The sequence below is a fragment of the Dermacentor variabilis genome, chromosome 3 (assembly GCF_050947875.1).
Source record: "Dermacentor variabilis isolate Ectoservices chromosome 3, ASM5094787v1, whole genome shotgun sequence".
NCBI lineage: Eukaryota > Metazoa > Arthropoda > Arachnida > Ixodida > Ixodidae > Dermacentor > Dermacentor variabilis.
Window position 1 is genome coordinate 120,679,498 of NC_134570.1, and position 13,756 is coordinate 120,693,253.

The following is a 13,756-nucleotide window of genomic DNA, read 5'->3' on the forward strand; positions in this document are numbered from 1 at the left end:
TGGGAGAGGAGGAACTAAAGTTCGTGAAATGAATGCGCATGCAACGCTGTACGCAATGTACCGCGCCACGGCAATGGCAACGGACAAAGGAATATACGAGGGAAATTTTGCCCTTTTTGGCGGCATCATGCTAACGTGCTAACGATTGTTTAGTATCGCTGCGGAGCGCACGGGTCCGAGCAGCGGGATTGCGCTCAGCGCGGAGTGGTATTGCCAGAAATGTAAACAAGAGAGGAGAGCTGGCCCTATAGGCGGAGCAACACCATGAGCAACGCCAACTTCCGGCTTCACTTTCGCTTTACAAAGAGTGACGTCAGGGCCTCTCCTGAGTTTCCTCCCTCCGTGGGTATTCCTCTATTTAACGGAACATACGAGACCTGCAGGCTTGGGAGACGAGAGGACGACAGTTCGGCGAGGCTCAATTGAATCGCATGCTTCTTGCAAGACGAGAGTCGGGAGCAGCCGCAAATACAGCGATTAGCTGTGATACTGTTGCGGCTGTTGCTGACTCCGAAGCTCTTTGAAGTCAGTGGTTATAGCGGCTGCGCACTGCTATTTCAAAGCGCGTTCGCTATTTGATCTTTAGTAGGACGGCCAGTGGATAAAAAAAAACTTAATTTGCTTTCCGCAACAGAGGGTGCGTCGCAAGAAATTCGAAGACCCTCACGTGTATGTCTGCACCATGTGCGCGCTTGCATCTCCTACGGTTCCCACAGCGCGTCCGATGCTCGAAGAGTAGCGTCGTCGCGTGTCGGCGCCTGTCTTATCGCTGGCCGCGCTGTAGCCGTCTCTACTTTTGGGGTACTCCCCATGCGCGTAGTCACCATGTTTGCAAGTGAATTTCGCATTCTTTTGCACCCCGAAACAGGCTCATTTTGGATCGCACCAATGGCTGTCATCTAGTGTATGTTAAAACGACGACGGTATTTGTACGCCGGCTAAGAAATGTTAAATCGTTATGAACTTGGGCGGTCATGAAGCTAGTCTAACGTGGCAGTTTTTACGTAACGAAAACGGCTACGAAAGTGGGGCGCTCCCGGAGATAGGCGCTTCAAGACGACAGCTGCAGCGACAGCACGAGGAAGTGGCACGCGGCGCACGCGCCAAGCATTTCCGAGCTTACTGGCTTTCGAACGAGACGAGTATGCGCGCGCTTGTGGCCTAATGGTTAGAGCACCGGGCTCAACGGCCGACGTTGGATTCTACCCCATGGGTCACACATTATTTTCTCTTAATGAAAGCGAGGTGAAAGAAGAACATACCTGCTGTAATGTGACAAGAATGAGGTTGGAACGCTTTGGGTTCAATTTTTTGAATGTCTTCACATGCATGCGAGTCCTAATTATTGTATACTGGACTCAACTGCTACTCTAGAAAAATCAACACAGAGCCAATAAATTGTTTATTGAGAACACTCAACGGCAATATTGTTGTGCAAGTGTTGAGCGAACTTAATTGCTTTTGAAAATTTGTTGGTCCGTTGTTTCAACAATTGCCCAACAATATATCAATGATTAATCAAGAGTCATTTTTGTAAGGGGTATTATCATGTGTGCTTGTATATGTTATGTCGCGCATTCGTCGGTCCATGTGTCGCCTCAGGAGAGGGTAATTATCAAAAACCAGCGATATGCCGCACCAGACAACATGGATGGCTACCTTGCTAGCACGTATTGCACAGCATCTTCAGGATTAATGGATTCCGTGCATCTATTTAACAACGATGTGCGAACCATGCGAATAAAATAAATGACGTAGGGAAGAACAAAGATGGAATTTTTCAAGCGTGACATACAAAAGAACGAAAAACACGGAGAACACGGGAGATGGAAATTCAAGACGATGAGCAATATGACAACAAGGTGAAAGCAAGAGCCAACGTTTCGACAAGTGGACTTGTCTTTTTCAAGGCGACCATGTGCTTTCCTCGCCACAGCATATATAGTGGAGTTCTAAAGGGGAGAGGGCTTAAGGTGGGTGGGTACGACAACGAGTGAAGGTGTGTTAGCGGCGAGGGTGTAGGATTGAGAATAACGGAGGGCTGTGCAAGAGGCCTATCCATAGGAAGTCGACAAACACTGACGCCAAGGACCACATAGAGGAAATTACTTGCGTATAATAACTGAAAGAAAAAAATCGATAAATTATTGCAAATGAAAGTGGATGAAGAAAAAACGCCTCAGGATGGGAACTATCCCACAATCTTCTCAAGGTTGTGGGATAGTTCCCATCCTGAGGCGTTTGAACTATCCCACAACCTTGAGAAGGTTGTGGGATCGAAGTGATATATATATAATATATATATTGCCGCCAGCACAGCGCGAACATAGCGGTTATAGGACACCTGTACTGGGCGATAATTACGCGGGTAAATACGATATATCAGTCCATGACAAGTCCACCTACTGGAAATTACTTGCTTTAGAATTGATTTGGCGTCAGAACACGTGACATTTGGTTTGTTGCTCGCACCTTGGAATGCTACAGGTGGCGCAACCATCGCACTTTTCAGGCAGTTGGGAAAATAAGGTTCCCTCATTGTTTGCTGCTAATCCTATCGTTGAACCGGTGTCGCGTAGAACAGGGCGTACACAGCAATCCGCCGTACACGTCACACCTCACCGCGTGGGGAAAGCAAGCTTGCTGATATCGTCGTACGAGATTGGAAATAGAAGGAAGCGAGGGCAAGTTCTGCGTGCATTAAAAAAAAAAGCTTCCACAGTCACCTGCGAACAACATTTAGCACCCAGCAAATTTCTGGAACCTTACTTTCAATGCAATCCCATTTGACACAATAGGCTAAATAGCTGGCTATAGTCGGCTACAAATACGTCTGCAATGAAGCCCCGAGCACACATTCATAACCGCCAGCCACTGTTCCTCCGGGAGGCTGCAAATAGCTTTTTATTTTCTTGTTACATAAATAATGTGGTAACCACAAAAATAAAGTTATAAGTGCGTAATTTTATGCCTTTTCACTCGTCTGTCATAATGAAACGCCGAGAGCCTAATTCTTTATTGTACTGAGATTAAACGACCGCATTGCTGCGACCGTTTACGGTCAAGTTTCACTTCAGTTGTCAGTGAAGTTTCGGGAGTAAAACGGGCTCAGCAGTGAAATGAACTGTAGCATGGACTTTCGAAGAGCGAAATGCTCAGACTGCTTCCTTTTAGTCCACGTCTGTGGCACACCTGATCGCTTCCGACGATGAAAAGAGCCTTCACGAAGAGCGGACGCTACGGAGGTATCAAGTACGACGCCATTTTGAAAACGTCGCATGACGACGACTTTCTTACCTTCTGTGAATGGCGGGCGCAGTAACACATCGCCGTGCGGTCAGTGTGCCTTCCTTGCCAACGGTTTTTTTTTTAGTTTTATCCTACTGTAGGTGTCATACACTCATGATGTACCGTGCACCGCGCTTATTTCTTTCGTTCTTTTTTTGTCCCAACAGCCACTACGGACCGTTTTGCAGTACGCGACCCCTCTAGCGGCCGCCACTTCAACTAAATTTGACGGGCCAGACGCGCGCGCTGCCGCCGCTTCTCGCCTCTATGCAGTGGCAGTGTTTCACCAAGCAGGCATTCGCGACGGTCGCTTCTGCTTTGTTTCTTTTCTTTCATTTTCTGTCGCTTGTAATGTTGAAGTAGCTTCTGCGCGTGCATATTTGCTCCCCTGTAGCAACAACACATTTTCCATTTACCGATGCGAAGACAACATGCCCATGCGATGTGTACATGTACATGTACACGGACATGTACTCCCGACGTACATGTCCTGTGTAACGAACATATCAGGGATGTGCCAGCCTTTCTTCTTCGACAGCTTGGTCAGTATTTTGACAACTAGTGAAGACATGTGTGGGCGTCGAAGGCGTCGCGGAAGGACTTTCTTCAGGATAAACTCGACCGTCGGTTGGACTGGCTCGACGTGAACGAGGCGGTCAACTTACGCTTGCATGCACGTGCTTGCATAGAGCGGGACGGGCGCGAAGCTCATGGTGATGAACAAATAACGCGAAAAAGCTCTGCGCGCGAACTGCGAGTGTACAGCAAGGCCAGTGTGCTTTCATCTTGAGATATGTATCGTATGGCATGGTACGGGGAGGGTACAGAGGGGATAGAACAAAAGATAAGTGGACGCAATACCTTGTTTTGCGAAGCGCGTAAAATTTCATTTGCCTGCTAGAAACTAAGAATAACGTGCTTTGTATAATGGGGCACCGCGAGTGTGTCCCTTTGGTCTCGTACGATGCATTCCGAAGGACGGTGTGGCGACATTCCTCTTAATGTTTGTCCCCAAGTAACCGTATACAGCTAGTCCCGCCTACATGTGCTAACGCGTTCTTGAGCCATTGCTGAAAGCCCTGCGATATAGAACAGGTAGATTAAAGCATCGCTGAGATTTTCAAATCAGTCGTAGGGCGGCTAGTGCAGTTCGAATGTTCCCAGCGTGTGTGATTGACAGCGCTAGTGTCGTACTAATACGAGAACGCCGGCTTGCCTCACTCAGCAAGAATCATGTAATGACTCGCTGGTAACCTGGAGTAGTTTTTTTTTTCTTTAGTAAATTGACCGTGCGCGCCACACCGGAGTAATACGCTCAACATTCCACGCTGGTTTGCGCAATCGACACTACAGCAAATGCCCAGTATGAGACTCGTCGCAAACGCTCAGCTTATCGCTCGCTTTCGTCGACAGAACCGCTTGCAGTATTTCCCACGAACTGCTGCTCGCCCCGAACACGATAATGAATCATTGTTCAGTCCCTCAAGCTAAAGAAATTCCCATTATTATTATTATTATTATTATTATTTGTTTTGAACACATATACACAATTAACAGGAAAGGGAAAGCGAGGAGCAGGCTGGCAACTGCCACCGGAAGGGCGCAATTAACGCCTGCCTACTCTTCAGATGAGAGGTGATACAAACAAATGGAAGATAGGAAGGAGGGGAGGAAAGAGGAAAGGAAGAGCAACAGGACAAATCTAAAGACCAAAGTAGAACACAGTACAGATCACACACAGTAGGGCCGGTTACTGAATAATAATAATATTTGGGGTTTTACGTGCCAAAACCACTTTCTGATTATGAGGCACGCCGTAGTGGAGGACTCCGGAAATTTTGACCACCTGGGGTTCTTTAACGTGCACCTAAATCTAAGCACACGGGTGTTTTCGCATTTCGCCCCCATCGAAATGCGGCCGCCGTGGCCGGGATTCGATCCCGCGACCTCGTGCTCAGCAGCCCAACACCATAGCCACTGAGCAACCACGGCGGGTAGGTTACTGAAGGTCACGCTACTACAGAATATTGAATAGAATAGTTTCGACGCTACAAACGTGAACCTAAGGTAGTTAACTCTAGAAAAGTAAGTAGAGCGCGATGAGTCTGATCACGTTTAGACGCACAACCACTGGGGTATACGCTCCTGACAGTGGAGTTTCCCGGCGACGGCCGCGCCACCTGTAGCGCCGAAAGCGCAACTCTGGTACTGATCCAACGTCAGTCGACGGCGTCGAATTCAGCTGGCGTAAGTGTTGTTGTTGTGACCGCGTGCGATTCGAAACTTCTGAACCACGTGCGCCACCGTCCTGCAGGTTCTCATGCCGCAGTTTTACGATGGCAATTGTGCAAGAGGTCGAAAACTGCCCAGGAAAGAAAGCATGGGGACGGCGGTACTGCTGCGTCAAAGACTGTAACGGCCGCGCAGCGTGCCTGCTATCCGACTCTACAGATTTCCTGGCCGGTCGTAGGAAGCGCAGCGCCGGAAGAAATGGATTGCTGCTGTGCGCAGAGTGAAGTAAGTGTGCAGCAGTTTTGAAGGAGAAATAACGTTGCGAATATTACCTTTGTGTTGGCAGTCGCGGCAACGCGAAGTATGAGAGTGTATTTCTACGGCTTGTTAATATTGTTCTGTACGCTGCAAGCAGTGAAGAGTTCTAGCTTTTAGCGTAAACAAACTGCATAGTCGTCTGATAATCGTGAATTTTAACTTCTAGCGAAGCCGACGGCTCTCCGTGGACACCGACGTCGTCGTCGAGAATCTGCTCAAGACATTTCGTGAACGGAATGAAAATCAACATCGAGAAACATCCTGGATACAACCCAACGTTGTTCCCAGTGGCCTACCTTGTAAGGCCATTCAATGCAACGGAGAACCTTGCTAGGTATCAAAGGCAAGTCATGCCAGTGGCATAAAACATTCAATCTTTGGCACCATAACGAGGCCGCGGGTTTTATTCCCGGCCGCGGCTGCCACATTTCGTCGGGGGCGTGATGCAAAACACTTGGCCTCTTCGATTTTGGAGGACGTTGGAAAAACCTAGGTGGTTAAAAATAATGCACTGCTCCTCATCATAATCATATGGCGTTTTTTGCACGCTAAGCCGCACAATCCACTTTATAATTTTGTTTTCTTTCGCACCATTAAGTGTGCTACACATTCAAACTAGTTTGCATTCCCATTTCGTTTGCCATTCCGCCAGAATATAAAAGCGAAATAAAATGAAAAAAAAATACTGACTGCTGTCAATCTCCGCGAAAAAAGATTTGTTTCTTCCGCTTGTAACTAACCTTTTACTGGCTTTTCAGGTGGCGCAGAAGGACCACAAATCTCAATAGGACAAATGAGCATCCAGAAGTTGACATAAGCAGTGATGAAGGAGCGCACGACTCAAGTGAAACTGTGGACAAATTTGATCCAATGCTGAGTGAGCTACAGCCAACTGCCGAGACAATGAGGGCCTCATGTGCTCAGGTAAATCATGCGAGTTTAGGTGATGACATAGACGGCAATTTCAAGAAGCATTTTGACTTTGTTCACATGGAAGAGCCATTCACACTATTTTGCAATGCATCCATTTTGAGAGGTCAAGGCTGTTACGATTTTTATGTTAGAAACTATCCTCTATTCTAAGTAGCTAAGTAATTGTATGCAACATTTGTCTAACTCCTCTTGTTTTATCCTAGGCCTGCCAAACTGAAGCTTGTGAAGGTACAACAACACCGTTTTCTGTATTTGTATGCTCAATACATGAAGCTGACGCTTGCACTCAGATTAATCCCACAATCACGTGGTACAATGCCAACCTATCATAGCCTCCTGTCACAGTGGCCCAGACATCAGATCCAGTTACTTTGGCGGCTATGACAGTGTTAAATCCTCTAGTGCTGCTATGAGAGACCTGTGCGGTGTGAGTGTTGATGTATTTGCCCTCTTGCTGGGCATTATCCCTAATCCTGCAGACCGAAAATGTGATGTCTCTTTGTTTGACAGGCTTGTTATGTTCTTAATGAAAATGAAGCTGGGCATTTCTTTCGCATCTCTTGCGGTACCATTTTTTGTAAGTGGACGGACAGCCTCACGCCACTTTCACAGCATCCTCCGTACACCGAGTACTGCAACTCAATAATGGATCTATCGACCGCCGTCGCACGTGATAATGTCAGCAATGCCAAACTGCTTCAAGATCCACTACCCTGGCTGCACCATGATCATAGACTGTACCGAGGTTAGAACTGAGAAGCCAAGCCCTGTACAGCAGCAGGAGTGCTGTACTCAAATTATAAAGGTGGCTACACACTCAAATTCCTGGTTCGAATAGCCCCTTGTGGAGCAGTCTGTTTTCGATCAAAAGCATACGGAGGGCGCTGTTCTGATGCATTCATTACTGTTGACTCGGGCTTCTTAGACCTCGTGCAGCCAGGTGACATAATAATGGCCGACAAGGGCTTCCCAGGCATCAAGTCAGGGGTTGAGGAAGCTCATGCTGTTCTTGTGATGCTCCCTTTCTTGCAAGGGCATGGCCAGTTCACTGACAGTGAAATATTGGAAACGTACAACATCGCACAAGTCAGAATTCATGTTGAAAGAATAATTCAGCGCATAAAGACATACAACATCCTCAACTCACGGGTTACCACAGAGATGATTGCAAAAATGTCAGATGTATTTCATGTGTGCTGTGTTCTAACAAACTTGCAATCCCCTATCATAGATGAAGAGCGTGTGGACTCTACGGTGTAAAATTTGTGAATGATTATGTACAATAGTGCATTGAAGCTAGCACAGTTTGAAACTGTCATTCTAGTCAATTCCTAAATGTTATGGTTCAACTGTTATCTAGTTTGTTTGTGAATAAAGTGTCTATCAAATTGTCTTTGTTCATTACTCACAGACCTTTGTGTTGACTGATGTCCACATGTCAAAACCATGTAGCATAAGCCTACACACAACATATATCAGAAACAGCACCCAAGCCACTTTCACTAGTGCAGTTCACATGTTTTGATTGTTCTTTTTACAAGTTCACACAATACCTTAAATTTAACACGTTAAAAATTTATACACATTGCACAAAACAACACTCGCCGCCATCTAGCAAATGCTGGCAGTAGCCAAGCAAAATTAAAATTCCTTTAGTGCTCGCACTGATGCACACAGGAAACTGTTGTCTCTTTCAATATCTATTATTATGCTTTGCTTACTTGAATAAATAAAAAATAGCACCTCTGAACGTTGCACACATACATTAGCAGCTGCACTTGTGTGTAATACTTATTAGTCTTCAGGAGGGTCAGTCTACGATTTACATACTTTACGTATGGCACAAATGAGTGTTCCAATCAGTCATCTATGATGATGTCGTCTTTTCTTGAAAATGGGAACTTTATCTCAAGAATACAGGGCTTCTGGTTGGATAGGAAGAGGCCATCTGGGCTGCCAGCAAGCCACGGCTGGAGAGAGTGCAGCACCAATCCAGTCTGAAAAAGACGACATATCTATAAGCGCGCACTGTTTCAGACATTTAATAGTTTCTTGATTAAAGATAAAATGGGTAAATACTATGAATAAAGGTAAAACATAAAGGTAGCACTGTGGTAATTGTATCTTCTATTTTAATTATACTAATCTGCTTCGTTACAATTCAAAGAAGGATATCGTGTGGTACCTCTATAACCTGTACAGAAACTTTATCTTGAAACTCCTTCCGGGCAACTGCTTCCATCTTTATGCCTGAAAGAAATATAACTTTTAAGTGAAACCATAAACAAATTTTTGAAGGCGTACCATATGTTGTGGCTTCCGATGAAAAGCTTGTCGTTCTCAGTAGTGTGTTTACCAAGTCAGCAGGGGCCTTTCTCGTTCTCAGTATTGTGTGCGCCATACAACATGTTATACGCACTCGTCGTTATCGGTGCCACCTGTCGGTCATAAGTATCAAGAGTAATGTTGACACAGACTGACAAATTGGCACACCACCTGAATCACTTACCTTAAATTCATAGACTGGCCCTTTGTAAGTGCACATAGGTGATGTGTGTCCTGGCGCTTCACGTTTCTCTTGTAGTATTTGGCTGACTCCTTTGATAGTAATTTGCTATAATCCTTCCTTTTTACTAGGGCCTTTGGGTACTTTTCTACAACTTCCAAGTAGTGGTATGCAGCTCTGTGTCGGTTAAGCACCCCTTGAAGCTCAGCCATGTTCTCTTCTACATTGGCAACACTTCTGTCAGCAGTCACATTGTCCATGTTTTGACTAAATTCTCTAAGAATGGTATTCATGTGACACCTCAATTCAGGAAGGCGATTTATCACATATTCTGGCTCCAGCATTGTGGGTTCTTTTCCCGCAACGTATGGATGGGTATTTTCTGAAACAAAGCGCACAAAATAACATCATAGAGTACATTAGCATCGATTATATCCCACGCGATACCCCTTTAATGTCTGTCGAGAAACAATTTGTTCACATTTGGAAAGTGCTGAATGCCTGCTTACAAAAACACAACATCGTAAAAGATGCAATACACATATGCGTATGCTGTCACAAATTTTCTTACCGCCAAACAGCTCTTCAATAGATGCCTTGTCATTAATAAATGACGTCTTTGGTGGCCGCCCCCACTGCTGTGGTTGTGACGTTGTGGACACGTCCTCACTTTCGTTGATGTATATCACAACTGCTGCGCAGTGTTTGCAGTTTCCCGAGGCCCCGTACCGACAAGTGCAGCTTCCACCACTCAAGGCACGGTCGGCCTTGTTCAGCTGCAAGAAGTAAATTTTGTAACTTCGCCATGAAGCTTTAACACCGCTTTTTTTTAATGTGCATTGAATAGGGCACAAAACTATTGTTCCTAATAGCCTTACGAAGCAATTCATTGTGATTCGCCTACTGAGGATGAGTTCCCATATGCACATTTTTTAATCTATTATTAAATTTGGAGCACGATGCATGTCACTGATGCATACCTCGTTGATTTAATTAATCTTATTGTCATATGTGCCAAAGCTTCCTTGTGGAGTATGAACAAGGTCATGCTGCAGTAAGCCGGATTAATATTTAACATCCATGTTTTTTTCATATGCTCTGAAATATTAGTTTTACATTTCAGTGGCGCTAACATTATAAGCAATGTGTGCTTCTAATTTTCATGGGAATTAGACACACTCATAGTAGATGCAGACAATTGTATGTGCGCATATGGCTGAGCGTATACATTAAGTAGTGCAAGGGATCGACGCTGCGATTGAAACTAAATGGCATGAAAACACTCGGCATGATTACCTTGGCTACATATCTCGATCTGGTGGCCAATCAATCGTCAATGTGCGAACTTCCGCGCATCCGCGAGAAAAGTGATTTCCAACCAAAAGACTTTCCACCACGTATTGGTAAAGCAAAGTACTGCTCCAACTTAACACTTCCTCCGAACGCCTCTAATCTGCGAACGCTCGGCACTAGTCAAAGCTCTTGAGTGGCAAGAATACATTTCCTGTCCGTGATGGGATTGGGGGAACTGTGATGACATGATGATTTCAAAGGAATCTTTAGAATGGCTTTGTGCTCGCGCTTCCTTCCTGGAGGATCGCACTTGAAATTGTAGTCAGTAGACTGAAGTTTTTGGTCGAGAAAGAGTCTTGCCGGGAAGCCGACCTGCATATTTTGTAAATTCTCCATGTTGTTTAGAGCTATTTATTTTGATGTACGAAGCGCACTGCGTGGCGGCTGCAGGTGTTCTTCTTCGGTTCAGATTGCCGGACACGGTTACCCGAGTCTTGGCGGCCGGAGCGCCCCAAGGTCGTGCCGGTGCCTCGGCAGTTGTAAACAAAGTACTGCGGTTGCTTGGCAGAACATAGCAGTCAAGTACAATTTTGTGCAAGTTGTTTAAAAGAGCCTTTTAGTCATTCGAAAATATATGGAGCGTATCATCCGTGGCCAGTAAGGCTTTGCAAGCGTGTCAAAATAGCACAACGGAAGAACACGTTTAGTCTACGGTAAATCAAATGGTCGGCCAAGAACACCTACGCTTAACGCTTAATAAGCTCAGCCATGCCTGGACACTGAATTGAGCTGCTTAATCAAAGCATAATATGATAGTTGAGTGTACTCACGTCCAAAGATACGCTGTAGTTGTGTTTGCCTTGCTGCGAGTGACACTTCGCCCGCACAGTCACACCGGCGATTTCTTTCACGCTGTTAACGTGCCCGGCAGCGTAGAGCTTTTCGCCTTTACGACGAATGGCTGGGCGTATCCAACCGTCTAATCTTGAAATTGGTGTGAAGCCACACAGCAAAACTTGCGCCATTTGATTGTTTTAAAACAAGTATGAACATGCGACCACGTTGGCACTCGGCGGGGGCAGCCTGAGTAGCGTGGAACGTCAGTGTCAGATTTGACGGAGGGTGCCGCAAGAGGCGCTGTAGTCGCTGCTCGGACGCGCCGTCTGGGCAGTGTCAGGTGCCTATAAACATTCGTCAAGTGTCGTACACCGCAGGCCAAGGAGGTGATAGTTTCTCACTAGAGACATGCGCTGTGCACTGAAAGCGGGACACTCAAATATAAAGTACTGAAGTGTCTCGCAGAGGCCAGAAGACGTACACAATGGACTTCCCACATGTCCTCGTCTGTATAAACGTTCGTGCACGTTCACGCAGCCAACCCTCAGCTTGAGTAGTTGAGCTCTAGCGCGACGAGGCAAGTCTCCACCGCGAACACGTGGCGGGAACGTTCTATTTGCAACGCGCAGGTCTGGATGCTGCTTGAGTAGGAGGCGACGGATCAGCAGACGAGCGTCACCAAACTTGCACAAAATTCTGGGATCATGCAAGAAATCACGCACTCACTTCGCACACCTGCCCTGAGGTAATGGCGGCGCTGCTTGGAATGCACCTGGGGCGAGGGTACGCGCATACGCATAGCGGAATGGGAAATAGGTCCATTCAGTGAGCTCTCGTTGGCCTACATTGATGGCGTGGTTGCAGACACGTGTCAAGGTCCATCTGAACAGGTCGCGAAGCTTGGAACAAAAAGCGTGCCAAAACGTATCCCCGGGGATATCAGTTAGTGTTGCACGAATCAACGCGAGTATGTGAGGGGGGGGGGGGGTGGCACAAACACTGAAACTAGAAAACCTATGTGAAAAAGTAAATGTTCGAAAATTCTTTATCGGAATACTGAAAGACGAGCAGATTTTCTGTTACATATATTTTTCCTGCACTAAAAGAACAAAGGTTGATTTTTTTCAATTTTACAATTTGTTCTTTTAGGTGGCCCCTACCGACAGGTTATTCTGGCGCAGGAATTGGCAAGTCAGCTATTACGTCGTGAGGATTGGCGTTGCTCGCTAGAACGGGGTGGTTTCGTGCGAATTTATTATTATTATTATTTCGTTGACGATGAGCAAAAGGAGAGCGAGGTGAAAGCAGGAGCCAACCTTTCTACAAGTGAACTTGTCTTCTTCAAAGCGACATATGCTTTCCTCGCCACAGTATATATAGGTGGGATTCTTCAAAAGGGGGAGGGCGTAAGCCGGCTTGTGCGGCAACGAGCGAAGGTGCGTTATCGTGCCGAATTGAGAATAAAGGAGCGTTGTGCACAAGATCAGGGACCCTGCCATCTGTCAATCCCTTGTCAACGCCCGTGTGTCAGCCGGAGTGTCAACGGCGTGCACAGCAGCCCTGTATTACCTCTTTCTCTGGTGATCGTAGGCTATCGTGTCTCTGAAAGAGATAATAGAAGAAGCAGCAGGAACCGGTGCTTGGTAAACAAAAAGAAACAATGTATCGGTGAAACAGGACAATCAGTCAGCGTCAGATTAAATGGAGATCGCGCGGACACAGGTAAGAAGCTCCCAAAGCCGTCGCCAAGCATTTCAGCCAACCAGGTCATAACTTTGATGAACTTAAACTCTACATCTTACAGTTAGATTGCCGTTCTGAACGGGAAAGCAAATACAGACAATCATATCTTATCCATAAGTTCAAGTGATTGCAATCAATAGGCATAAACGTTCCAAAGATTAATTTAGAATCTATTCGCTATGCTTAATTCCAAGCTATAGGCAACAACACATAGTTGGATTTCTTTTTCTTTTTTTCCTTCTTTCCGTTTTTCCCCTTTTATTTATTTATGTATACTATTACAGTACTTTAGTTTTCCTTTATTCTTTCTTTTTTTAACAAGCACCTGTTTCTGCCGCTCCTTGTGTTATCTCTTTCAGAGACACGATAGCCCATGACGACCAGCGAACCAGGTAATAGAGGGCTGCTGTGCACGCCGTTTACACGCGGGCTGACACACGGGCATTGGCACGTGATTGACAGACGGCCGTGCCACTGGCCTTGGGCACGAAACGAGAAGAACGGGAGTGAACCGAGGGGAAGCATTGAAGTAAAGAAACGATAAATTAATGGAAATGAAAGTGGATAAAGAACCCACTCGCCGCACGTGGCCAACGATCCCACAAA

The 13,756-nt window shown here is 46.0% G+C and overlaps 2 pseudogenes; one reads left to right on the forward strand and one right to left on the reverse strand.

The window, feature by feature from the left end:
* The first annotated feature begins 6,074 nt into the window (after positions 1 to 6,074).
* Positions 6,075 to 8,031, forward strand: LOC142574710 (uncharacterized; annotated as a pseudogene).
* A 446-nt stretch (positions 8,032 to 8,477) lies between these two features.
* Positions 8,478 to 12,206, reverse strand: LOC142574711 (uncharacterized; annotated as a pseudogene).
* Positions 12,207 to 13,756: the final 1,550 nt, after the last annotated feature.